Source organism: Lygodium microphyllum, chromosome 3, assembly GCF_053477565.2.
Source record: "Lygodium microphyllum isolate KBCC chromosome 3, Lygodium_microphyllum_v1.1.10, whole genome shotgun sequence".
Taxonomy (NCBI): Eukaryota; Viridiplantae; Streptophyta; class Polypodiopsida; order Schizaeales; family Lygodiaceae; genus Lygodium; species Lygodium microphyllum.
This window is the reverse complement of record NC_141137.1, coordinates 77,202,502-77,215,939: the sequence shown is the minus strand read 5'-3', so window position 1 is coordinate 77,215,939 and position 13,438 is coordinate 77,202,502. Positions and strand designations below refer to the sequence as shown.

At 43.5% G+C, this 13,438-nt stretch overlaps 1 protein-coding gene across 4 annotated transcripts in view; it reads right to left on the bottom strand.

Moving 5' to 3' along the window:
- LOC148038528 (protein EMSY-LIKE 1-like) overlaps positions 1-13,438 on the bottom strand; it is a 99,895-nt gene that overhangs the window by 49,392 nt on the left and 37,065 nt on the right. The window lies entirely within an intron of this gene.

Below are 13,438 nucleotides of genomic sequence, written 5' to 3'. Positions count from 1 at the left end.
CATTTTCTTTGATTTCTATTGTGATACACTAAGGGAGACTGCAAAAGGAGTGAAAAACTACCATGGAGCAACAACATTTAACACTACCATACCTTAGGTCAAATCAAAGGTTTGGAAGTGCATGGAAATACAAAAGTCTACTTTACATAAGAGAGCAGGCCGTAGACTTTGTTGCTGGGGATTGTACAATGGAAAGAATTTGCTTACCAAAGAATACCAAGCAATCAATAAATAAAAAATAGCATTCCTTAGAATGAAAAAAGTGACATTAACATGCAGGAATCAATAGTTCACCTTGTACTAAGGTGAAAATTACCCCAAAGAGTGTCGTATGTGCTTCATCACCATAGTGCCAACTAGGCAGTCGCCTCAACTTTGTCTTTTTTTAGTCTTCTTTTGTCTTTGTTCATCCACGATGAGACATCATGGATGAGTCATACTCACCATTTTCGTCTCATAGGCCATTTTGGCCTCTACTCTCTCCCTTTTTTTTTTCATGAAGATAATTGAATTAGGTAGTGAATATTTACATCAGACCATCAGGTCAACATTCTCTTTGTATCTCTTAATTTATCAGACCATCAGGTCAGCATACTCTGTCTCTCTCATTCTCTCTGTAACTAATATTTACATGAGGCCTGCAGGCTCTCAAAACAACCAGAACAACCTATTACATGAACAATACTAATAGATCACACAGAAGGAGTAGCTGGAGTAGAGCGAACAATCGCCAGCCAGGGAGCACTCTCTCTCTTTTTTTTTCGTAAAGGTAATTGAATTAAGTAGTAAATATTTACATCAAACCATCAGGTCAACATTCTCTCTATATCTCTTACATTTTATTACATCAGACCATCAGGTCAGCATATTCTATCTCTCTCACACTCTCTCTGTAGAATATTTACATGAGGCCTGCAAGCTCTCAAAACAACCAAAACAACCTATTACATGACCAATTCTAATAAATCACGCAGAAGGAACAGCTGGAGTAGAGCAAACAATCGCCAGCCACGGAGCAGCAATATCTGGAAGAACCAGGTCAGCTGACATCATAGAAGAGATTTTCCATAACACCAATCCACGCACACAGGCCACATGCCCATGGATGCCCGATGCTGAATCAAAAATAAAGGCACTGCGAGTACGCCATATATGCCACAGGGCTGTCCATCTATGGAAACAGAATAGGCAGGAACGACATATTTCCCATAATCCATGAACGAACTGGTATGCGGTGCTGAGTCACTGAGAACCACACACGGGAAATGAAATTCTAGATGTGTTGCGCAATAGGGTAAGAGACAAAGAGGTGAAGCAATGTCTCATCACATGTAGTACAGAAAACACGACGACCTGCAAAGATCTTTCGGGCACAGAGCACTTCTACTGTTGGAAGACCCCCAATGAGCAGCCTCCACATGAACACTTTACCCTGATACGGAACCTTAGACTTCCAAAGCTAGATAAATCTTTCCCGCCACTTCTTTTTGCTATCCATGAGATGCCAAAACTTATTAACCTTCCCCGTGATCCATCTCTTAGCTTCCACCATCTGATGATATATCTAATTAGCTGACCTTTTCTCAAAGTCATCAGGAAGCACAAACATCCAGTCACTCCATGGATCCAATGGATGTAACACATGCAAAGGAGAGAACCTCTCAAGACTATCCTGTATGGACGACCAAATGTCCCTGTATCCATGAGGCACCCTAAAGTACTAATGAATACGTCTAAAAGAATAAAGGCGGGGCTGCCCAGGAATAACACCATCACGGACTGTCTTCAACCCTAACCTAGCCATCCGATTAAACTTGTCTCGCTACAAATCTTTTTGTGGCCAATCCAACAACCTTGAGGAAGCCATTATTTCTCCTTGTAGTGAATTTTCCTCCTTACGAATATTCGGAGGATGCCAAACTGCAAAATGAAGCATCCCCTGCCAAGAAGCAATCAAATGAGAAAGGAGAAAAGATTGGGAGACCTTTATGGGCCTCGTAGAATTAAGCAGATGCCACCAGGAAGCATGAATAACTATGCTACCATGAGAGATGCCAGTCTTTACTATGAAGAATTTGGCAATATCTGAACAAGGATGACACTGAATACATAGACTCTGCAAAAGGGATAGCCTCAAAGCGGCCATATGCAAATTAACATCCAACAAAGCTGCACCCCCCATCCTTTTCGGAGAGGTCACATGCTGCCAGGAGATCCATACCTGCCCCAAACGATTGCCTTTCTTTTTCCACAACATAAATCTGATAGGCTGGACCAAATCCAAAAGGGACTTCTTAGTCCAAGGCAACAATGGCACAAAGAACAAAATCATACTGATCATAATACATTGAGCCACTTTTAGCCTGACATGTAGAGACCAACTCTAAGATTTCCAATACATGAACCTGCCATGAATTCGGGATGCCATCCAATCTAGCAAGGACAAGGAGCAACCTCCACAACAATAGGATATCCCAAGTGTTTGGTTATATTGCCCCTTGGGATCACAATTCCATTCCATTCCAAGGCCTGCATATCATTCTTTGTACAAGAGAGAAGGGTGGATTTCTGAGTATTAATGTGAAGACCCAATGCCAAAGCAAAAAGATTCCAGGACACCATTGCCCAATTGACAGTAATACGATCCGCCTTAAGGAACATGAAAGAATCATCTACCAAAGATTGGCCCACCAGCTAATCACCACCAGGAAGAAGAGATAAGCCAACTATCTCACCTTGAGCTGCCAACTTATCCAATAATGAGAGCATTGGGTGAGTTACCAAAGCAAACAACGGCTGAGAGGACAGCCTTGCCAAAGAGACGGAGATAAGGCAATTTCCTCTGTAATCCCTCCATTGAGAGCAATATGGGCCACAGCACCCTAGCTGATGGTATCAACCAAAGAAATCATACAGGGCCCAAAACCCATTGTAGACATTAATTGCCACAAAAATGACCAACTAACATGATCAAATGCCTTCTGAATATCTAGCTGAAGCATAACAACCTGCTGGCTAGAAGCTTTGGCGTAATCAATTCCCAACTGCACATTCAAAATGTTGTACATTATATTCCAACCTTTCATGAAATCGTATTGACATGGATGAATGAGGTGCGGAAATACTTTCTGCAATCTATTGACAATAATTTTGGAGAAGATTTTATATAACGATCCTATAACTGAAATGGGTCTCCATTGTTTCAAAGAGGTCAGAGAGGGAACCTTGGGCAACAACCTGATGACAATAATCTTCCAATCTAAAGGCATCATACCAAAGTTCCACCCTTGCTGACACAATCGAGTTAATGGGTCCTTAAGCAGTTGCACATGGGCTGAAAACAGCTCATTAGGAAGCCCATCCCAGCTTGGACTTTTCCTTCGAGGCAAGTGAGACAGCACTTCTTCCACTTCATCTTCAAAAATATCGGCCTCCATTAAATTCACCCATTCTGGTTTGACTTGATTACTAACCAGGTCACAAACGTATATTCGAGCAGAGAGAACAGCATCTGAAAGAATCTCTTGCGGACCCAACAAGGCCCTATAAAGTCAACAGTCATCCGAATAATGTAGGCAGGATCAGTCACCATATCACCCTACCCATCCTAGTGCACAATATTTTCCCGGGCATATTTTTGATGCAGACGAGCAAAAATTTGATGAGTTTGAGAGTTGTTATTCTGTAAAGCTTCTGCTCTGGCTAACTGTTTGTATTTTGCATATTCCTCTTCCTGAAGAGATCGGACCCTACCTTTCAGCCATTCAATGCAAGTCACAAAGAGCTCTCTCTCTCTCTCTCTTTTTTTTCATAAACTCTCTCTCTCTCTCTCTCTCTCTCTCTCTCTCTCTCTCTCTCTCTCTCTGTGTGTGTGTGTGTGTGTGTGTGTGTATGTGTGTGTAATAGGTAATTGTATAACTTACGAAAAGTTACAAGTACAACATTGCAAGATTACAAGATGCATGATGGCTCTAGTCCATAGTTGCTTACACTATTATTTGGGGATTTAATTCACCCAAAATCAGCATGGTATCATCATGTCACAATCACAATGTGTGGACAAGCTTTTCCATATGTTCAACATGCAAGACTATAACCACCATGCATGGGCACTTTGATGAAGCCAGGACTGAAACTGACCATGCATGATGGTAGTGAGATGTCTGATGTTGCTACTCTATGGTAAATAAACCTAACTCTAGTTAGTTGGTGGAAGTGTGGTTAGGTTAACCTTAGACCTAAACCTAAGTTGTATTTTCATCTATCTTTTCAGTTTAGCAAACAAGTACACTCTTGTTTAGTTCACACATTCTACCATTCCATTGTCTATTCTCTTGTTTCTCTCTCCTCCATAGCTAGCTACTTTCTCCCACAAAAACATAAAGATGGTCATGGCATGGTCTACCAAAAAGCTTAGGACCCAAAGTAGGATGCGGTTCAAAGGTGTGTGTGCATGAATCAAAGACTGATCAAAAGCCAACGTGACTTAGAGACACTAGGCAGATGACCAGAGGTCGAATACGTGGGTATAGGTTTCGAGATTAACTCAAAGATCTTTCTTAAAGTGGTTAAACCCCCCAAAATATAACTCCTTTGTGAATTGGAAGGAAAGGAAATGAAAACAAATACAACTCATTTTGGATTTAAAATCTGAGCAAAGGACCCCAATTTATTCTTAGTAAGTGACAAAAACATCTTAGTGCATGAGTGCACATGGCCAATGTCTAATTCCGATCACTTAGTTTTTAACCTAATTTATTAAATATTTTTTATGTTTTTAATATTAATTTTTTACTTTTAAAACTTTTTTATGGGAGTAAAATCCCCCTTCCATGTCAATGTCGAGGACATAATGATCAATCTCAATCACTTACAACGGCATTGCCAAGTAGTGGACACTTGGCAAGTCATTTTCCGCTTGATGTTGAAGGCAATGACCACAAGCGGTCTTTTTGGCTTCAATGGAGGCTTTGATTTGATGGCGGTGGGCATCAATGTGAAAAGCTCCAAATTTCGCTGGCAGAAAATGGAGAATTCGAGCTCAAATTCGAACACCCCCAATCTGCATGTGAACAACCCCCTACGAATCCAACGTTTTAACTTTAGCTAATTAAACTTTAATTTTGGGCTTATGTGGTCAATGATGGGCCAGTAGATAATCTAACAAATCAATGCACATGGCTGGGCTGTGGGCACTTTTTGGCGGGCTGGGTTGGATATCATGGCAAACAGGAGCTGTCGGTGCCCAGCAAAGATGACAATGATGAAACAACAAGCTGAAAGGCTTGGCACACTGTGGCAGTTGAGTGCGATGAGCAAGAAGCGGACAAACACAAGAAAGTATGCCATGTGGAGCAAGGAGTCAGATGTCCTGTCAAATCAAGGATCAGCACATCAGTCAAGGAGCAATGCAGTCACCAGCAGGCAGCACCACATGGCAGGCATTAGTCACAAGCAGGGAGATGGTCGCCAGGCAGCACATCCAGAGGTGAAACTTCTTGGCGGCACTCAGACGGCAGCCCAAACAGGCGGGACAGTTAGCACAGGTGGACACATAAACTTTTTCTTCTTCGTCTTCTTTAAGACTGAGTAGCCTCCTCCTCCTCCTCCAAGCTTCAGCTTCATCCTCACTTGCTGCAACTGTTGTATTATGAACAGCAGGTCAAGCGATGTGTACGCAGGCTGCTTCTTCACTGCACAGGGACAAATCAAATCATTTGCTCTAATACCACTATTAGGTATAAAGCTTTGCAAAGATGCACCAACAAGCTATGGCGTATGGAACTGCATGGAGGAGAGAGAGAGAGAGTACTCTTGCACATACTCAAACTGAAGTTACTGGGGCTCGAGACTCTATGCTCCGGGCTCTTGAAATGCCTTTCATGCCACCTTGCTGTCCTAACTCAAGAATAGTTGATAAAACTCATGCTCTAACTTGGCCAGGTATGTCCTCTTCTCCCTTCACATTAGGTGCTGAAAGATCATACATGCATGGCCATATGTATAGGTCCCTTGTGCTTCTTCCTACTACAGGGGAGTAGGAGTTTTGGGGCATTCCCATAGTCACAAGTGATGGGGGATGGAGATGGTGAGGGGGATAGGGACGGGACAGGGATGGCCAAAAATAGGGGACCGGAACGGCATTTTAAAATTCAAAATATGTTTAAAGGATTAACAATTTTTTTGCCTTGACTTTGAAATTCAGAATATTCAATCATCAAAGTAGCATACAAAAGGTGTAACTTTAACAACTGCAGCCAAGCTTGGAATCAACTTCTTGCAATATGCAAAGTATTATTTCCAAGAATTAGTGGAATAGGCTACAATACTCAAAAGCCACCCAAAAAACATCAACTCTCAAAGTGCCTTGAAACAGTCTCAATAGACAAGGCCCTAGCTGTTCGAGGGGCTTGAAACAGTCACAATAGACAAGGCCACAACACTCGAACAGTTCTGAAATAATCTCAATAGATGACACCTTGCCAGCCTCAAAAGGGACCATCACCGTCACCGTCCCCATCCCTATCACGAGATTAGGCTGAGCAGTTTTCCCCTCAAACAGTTCTAAAACAGTCTCAATAGACAAGGCCTTGCCAGCCTTGAAAAGAACCATGGAAGGGACTACTAAAGAAGAGCAAGACGATAAGGAAGAGGATATGGATTATGAAGATGATGACAAAAGTGAGAAGGGGAAAGATGGTGATGATGATGATGATAATGATGAGGTGTCCGTCACAAATGCCATCCCGGATCCATCACAAACAAGCATCCCGTCACATTTTGTGTCCCCGTTCTATCACTTTGTGACAGATGTTAAAGTGACTGAAAGGGAAGTGGAACCCAGGAGGAAGAAGCTTAGCGGTGAGAGCGATGGCGGATGGAGAGCAAGAGCCAAGAGAGAGAGAGACTCAAAAGTGGGAACTCCCAACAACCACAATGTGTGGCCGGGCCTTCCTTTATTCAAACTGTCACTAAAAGAATAAAGAATAAATGACTGTGACAGGCACCCGCCAGCTGCAGTGTGCAGTAGCGGGTACTGTCAGTGTAGTAATACACGAGCAGCTAGGCGGAGGCGCCTTTACCCCCAACAACCTCCCACTTAAAGGCGAATCTTCCCCAATGAGAGAGAAAAAAGAAAAGACAGTAGAACATGTACACATGTACAACAGGATGAGGAAAAAGATATCATCTCATCCAATGCCCATCAATCTCTTGAGGAAGGCAAAGCACTCGGTAGTGAGGCTCTTTGTGAGCAAGTCTGCAGGATTCTGCTCAGTCGGAATCTTGACAAGGTCAACAAACCTGTCCTCAACAACCTCGCGAATAAAGTGATACCTCACCTCAACATGGTTCGTCTTCACATGAAAGACCGGATTCTTGGCCAATTGAATGGCACTCACAGAATCCGAATGCAGTGTAGGCATAGCATCTGTCATACCAAGGTCAGCAATCAAATGGCCTAACCAAATAACCTCCTTGCAAGCCTCTGTGGTTGCAATATACTCGGCCTCTGTAGTAAAAAGGACCGTACACTTCTCCGCCCTAGACATCCAAGAGATAGCCCCTCCAGCATAAGTGAACACATAGCCAGAAGTGGACTTCCTACTATTTGCATGTCCTGCATAATCAGAGCCAATGTATCCCACGACTCCTGTATCCTCACTGCCATAACAAAGATACATATCTGTTGTGCCCTTCAAGTACCTCATGATACCCTTTACGGCATCCCAATATTTCTTACCAGGTGTAGCCATATAACGTGCCTCAACCCCAACTGCAAAAGCTATATCTGGACGGGTGGCTATCATGGCATACATAAGACTGCCCACGGCAGATGCATAGGGAATCTTAGCCATCTCGGCCCTTTGCTCATTTGTCTGCGGACAATCAGCCTGTGAAACCTTCACATGAGAAGGTAATGGACAGCCAATAGGCTTAACATCCTGCATGCGGAAGCGCTCAAGGACTTTATGAATGTACTCCCTCTGTGATAGATAGAGTGCTCCCTGAGATCGATTGCGTGTAATGCGCATACCAAATATATGAGAGGCCTGTCCCAAATCTTTCATCTCAAAGCTCTTCTTAAGCTAAGCCTTAAGAGCATCTAGCTCCTCATGAGTTGTCCCTGCTAAAAGCATGTCATCCACATAGAGTACCAAAATCAGTAAAGAACCGTCACGGGCTTTCTTCGTGTACAAGCACGGATCCATAGCACTGCGGCTGTAGCCCTATGACTGCATGAATGCATCAAACTTATGGTATCATTCCCTAGGTGTCTGCTTCAAGCCATATAGACTCTTCTTTAGCTTACACACTAGGTATTCATTGCCAGGGTCTACAAAGCCCTTAGGCTGCTTCATGTAAATCTCATCATACAAGTCTCCATGTAAAAAAGCCGTCTTGACATCCATCTGGTACAAGTACAAGTCAAGCTATGCAACCAAGGCCAAGACTAAGCGTAGGGTGTTCATCTTAACTATAGGAGAAAAAACTTCATCAAAGTCAACACCATGCTCCTGCTTAAAACCCTTAGCAACCAATTGAGCCTTGTATGTCGGCTTGGGGTATCCAGGGGTACTTTTCAGCTTGTACACCCACTTGTATGGCAAAGCCTTCTTACCCTGAGGCAAGGAAACTAAATCCCAAGTCTGATTCTTATGCAATGAGTCAAGCTCAGACTGCGTAGCCCTCTCCCAAGAGTGACTATCACCCCTGTGCATAGCCTCATCATAAGTGAGAGGCTCTCCTGCATCTGTAACCAGTACATAATCCATAGAGGGTGCAAAATGGTCAAGAGGTCGTCTATCTCTAGTAGAGCGCCTCAACCCAGGCTCTGCTGCCTGACCGACATCCTATCTAACATCAGCATGTCTAACATCTGGGCCAATGAGCATCAAGTGATGCTGCACGCTGTCTAGCTGGCCATGGAGCGGACTGAACGGGAGCAGGGGGCTCCTCCTGAAAGATAACTCTGCGTACCTCTACCACTTTCTCAGGCTGCATATGCATTTTGTCCTCATGAAAGATGACATCATGGCTGCGGATCACTTTCCGCGCCTGCGGATCCCATAGACGGTAACCCATCTCTCTTGCATCTCCATAGCCAATGAAAATGCATTTGACACTTTTAGGATCCAGCTTATTGCGTTTGTCCTTGGGCACATGGCAGAATGCCTCACATCCAAAGATACGCAAATGATCATAAGAGGGGGGCTTTCCTGCCCATACCTCCTCTGCAACCTAAAAGTCAATGCTACTACTAGGCGACCTGTTAATGAGATGCACTGCAATAGTAACTGCCTCAGCCCAAAAGTGCTGCAGTAAGCAAGCCTGGCTAAGCATGCTATGGACCCTTTCTTGAATGGTCCTATTCATGCGTTCAGCCATACCATTCTGGGGAGGGGTATATTGGGCGATCAACTGACGCTTAATACCCCGCTCGTCACAAAACTACTCAAAAGCACGTGATACATACTCACCTCCATTATTTGACCTTAGGCATTTTAGACTTTTCCCAGATTGGTTCTCTGCCAATGCAAGCCAACGCTGAAATGTGTCTAAGACATCGGATTTTTACTTTATGGGATAAGCCCAAACTTTACGTAAGTAATCATCTATGAAAGTAACAAAGTACTTTGCCCCACCAAGTGAGTGACAGGGCATGGACCCACATACATCTGAGTGCACAAGAGCCAAGGGCTCACCCATGTGTTTCTTACCAGACTTTTTATGTGTATTTCTAGTCTGCATGCCATATAAACAATGATCACAAGAATCAAAATGCGAAGACTCAAAAGACGAAAGATACTACAAAGTACGGAGCATTTTCATTCCTTTAAGAGACATATGCCCTAAACGAGCGTGCCAAAGAGATACATGTGGAATAGAACCCACAGACAAAATATGATCCAATGTAGCTCCAGATACAAGTAAGGGATAGAGGCTGCCAGACTTAGCACCTCTTGCAAGCACAAGCCTGCCACGAGTAATCTTCCATGCAGAGTCTCCAAAAGACACAAAATACCCTGCATCATCAAGCTGACTAGCTGACATAAGGTTGTGAGTCAATGCAGGTACATGGCGTACATCATGCAAAACAAAAGAACTGCCAGAAGGAAACTGCAGCCTAACATCTCCAATGCCCACAATGTCAAGAAACCTGTCATCACCAAGACGCACAGAACTAGACATGGTATGATAGATATGAAACCAATCTCAACAGGATGTCACATGAAAGGACACACCCGAATCCAAGAGCCAGCACTGCGCATATATAGAATGTATCTCAGAAGCCTGTAAGGCATCACATGAAGAAGCTGCAAGTATGCAATCATCATCTGAACCAGTGACCTACATGACATTAACCTCTTCTATCTTCACACTGGACTTTGCAGATACAATACTGCGCTCAGAAGACTTTTCCTGCACTTTTTCTTTTTCCTTTTCCTTGCGCTTATCATCGCATATTTTATGGCACTTCGACCTAATATGTCCTGCTTTCCCACAATAATGACAGATAAGATCTGACTTCCGTCCACGGGACTTACTGCGACCACGTGACTTGGACCTAGACTTCTAAGAGTCCCTGCCCTCATGATCATTATCATGCCTGCCATGTCTGCCACCTCTAATAGTCAATGCATGTGAAGAGCGAGAAGCATCATTGTTTCTCATGTTGATTTCCTCAATCAATAAAGCACTCTCAACATCTTTGATTTTCAGCCCATCAAGCTTGTTTGTGCATATGGCAGTACGGAAGACATCCCAAGATTCAGGTAAGGTGCCAAGCAAAAACAACGAATGCATGTTGTCTTTGAACTCAATACCTTGTGACAACAGACTCTTCATGATAGCATGAAACTGACTGAAATGAGATGAAAGGGAGGTTTCCTCCTTCATGCGAAGGTCCATTAATTGCTTCAGCCAATACATCTGTGACGCAGGACTCTATTTGCGCATAGAGCTCTTGAATAAATCCCATGCACTCTGATTCTCATCTTCAACAACATATGATGGTTGGACCTCTTCTGAGAGTCACAAAATAATGGTAGACTTGTATAGCTCATCAACTTCCATCCAAACATCATCATCCATATCCTCAGGTTTGACACCCTTGAAACACAAGGGTTTAATCTGCAACTTCTACACCAAAACCTGCCATATTTGGGACTTCCAATACCCATAGTTGGTACCATCCAACTTGGCAATGTTAAAGAGAGATGTGTCTTTTAGATGACCAGCCATACTATCCCAAATCAATGCAAAAAAGCAAAATTGTAGGTTGCTGTAATTAGCAGAAAACACACTAAAACCATTGCTAAAACTGGCTGAAAGAGTGGATATCACCAAGAGAAGCACCTGTCCACCAAATATGACCAAGATAACATCAAATAGTAAGCATTACCCTCATAGGAGTGCTCAAAATCTGCAGATTTCAGGTTGCTGTAACAAATGACAGCAGTATGTAAAACTGTCCCAAAATGAAGCAATCACTGATACATATGTCACTGCAACTGTCAGGTAGCAAGATACATCCAAAAGTGAGTGTCAAGGGGCAAGAAGGTACCAAGAACTGTCAAACCAATAACCTATCAGGAAAGAGACATCTCATAGGTCTAGAAGTAATGCATGTAATGGGTCTCGGGGTAAGAGAAGAGACCAAGCACAAGCACAACTAATAGAGCAAGAAGCTCAATGCACAACCATCCAAGATGCATACAAAACTGACAAACCTGTGACAGGATAGGTGCCGGCCCTAATAGGCGTATCAAATCAGTCCACTATAGACTAACTACAGACATAAAGCTCTCAAGAGAGCAAATGCATGTAACTGTCCCACAAGCTCAAGCTCAAGTGTAAATAAGACTCTGTGTGGAAGTGAAGTCAAATGCAAAGAGAGCAAGCGACACTCTAATACATCGAATATATAGCATTAGACATGTCAAATCCCAGTAGGGTACATCCGGAGCATAAATCCCAAGCTATCTCAGACCCATAAAGCATAAGCCTAAAAGCATTCAAAGAGGATGTAACTGTAACTGACAACCAAATGTAATGCCCAATAGATCCAAAATGCTAAAATACATCTAAAGACGAAGCTCCAAGTAACTGTCAAGCATGGGCAAACCAAGTGGCATCCATATCTGACCAAAGCATAAATGCAAGAAGCCTAAATGTCAAGCAATGACAATAGGCATAGACTGGTCCAAAGCATGCCAACTGAAGCCAAATGCCAGTGAAGAACGACCAAGTTGGAGCCTAATCCAAGCTCAAAAGCATTGCGGAACCAAGTAGAAGCATTTGACAACCTCCAAATACATCGGTATGGTCATTCAAACCTCCAGTAAGCATCCCGTATCCATAAACCAATGCATACACCAAGTAAATGAGCTTCAGTCCATTGTATTACAACAAGCAATTTACTATTAAATGAAGCTCAAATGGTGCTCAAATCTGCTCCAAATCAGTCCCAAAGTATAGACATAGCATCCCATAACATCCAGGCATCATCGAGCATCAATAGGCATCAAACGGGCAATGCCAAGAAGCATCAAACAATAAATGGCAAGTGATGCCCTGTTTTGACAGTCCTGGGACTGTGTATACAGCAAGAACTGAAGAGAAAAGCACTCGAATCGATCACCAGAGCCAAGCACTAATGTCGGGGAGTCCAACAATGATCAGGAAGGTTGCCAAGAGCGCTGGAAAGCCGAGGAAGAGCAGGGAAATGCCAGGAGCAGGTCAACCGAGCCCCCTAAAAATGCACCAAAAATTGTGCTGGTTGTTCCTGGGGACTGGGGGGGTCTTCAACAGTCCTCGAGGGCACTTGGCAATGTCGAGGGGGCTCCAATGCAACTCGAGAAGAAGCCGATGAAGGTCCGGAAGCTCAGGGAGGAGACGGGAGATCAAAGCATACCTGCAAATGAAGGTGCCATGGCTGCCATTGAAGCTCGGGTTGAAGCTCTTCAAATCCGGGCTAAAGAGAATGCCAGGCAAGCTCCAATGCCTTTGCTCTGATACCAGTTGAAAGGGAAGTGGAACCCAGGAGGAAGAAGCTTGGCAGTGAGAGCTATGGCGGATGGAGAGCAAGAGCTAAGAGAAAGAGAGACTCAAAAGTGGGAACTCCCAACCACAATGTGTGGCTAGGCCTTTCTTTGTTCAAACTGTCACTAAAAGAATAAAGAATAAGTGACTTTGACAGGCGCCCGCTAGCTGCAGTGTGCAGTGGCGAGTACTATCAATGTAGTAATACACGGGCGGCTAGGTGGAGGCGCCTTTACCCCCAACAGTGACATCACTTTTGTAAGTGACGTGTCCCATCATGGATCCATGGAAGATGATGATGTGTGCGTCACAAATGCTATCCTGAATCCGTCACAAACAAGCATCCCATCACATTTTGCATCCCCGTTCTGTCACTTTGTGACAAATATTAACA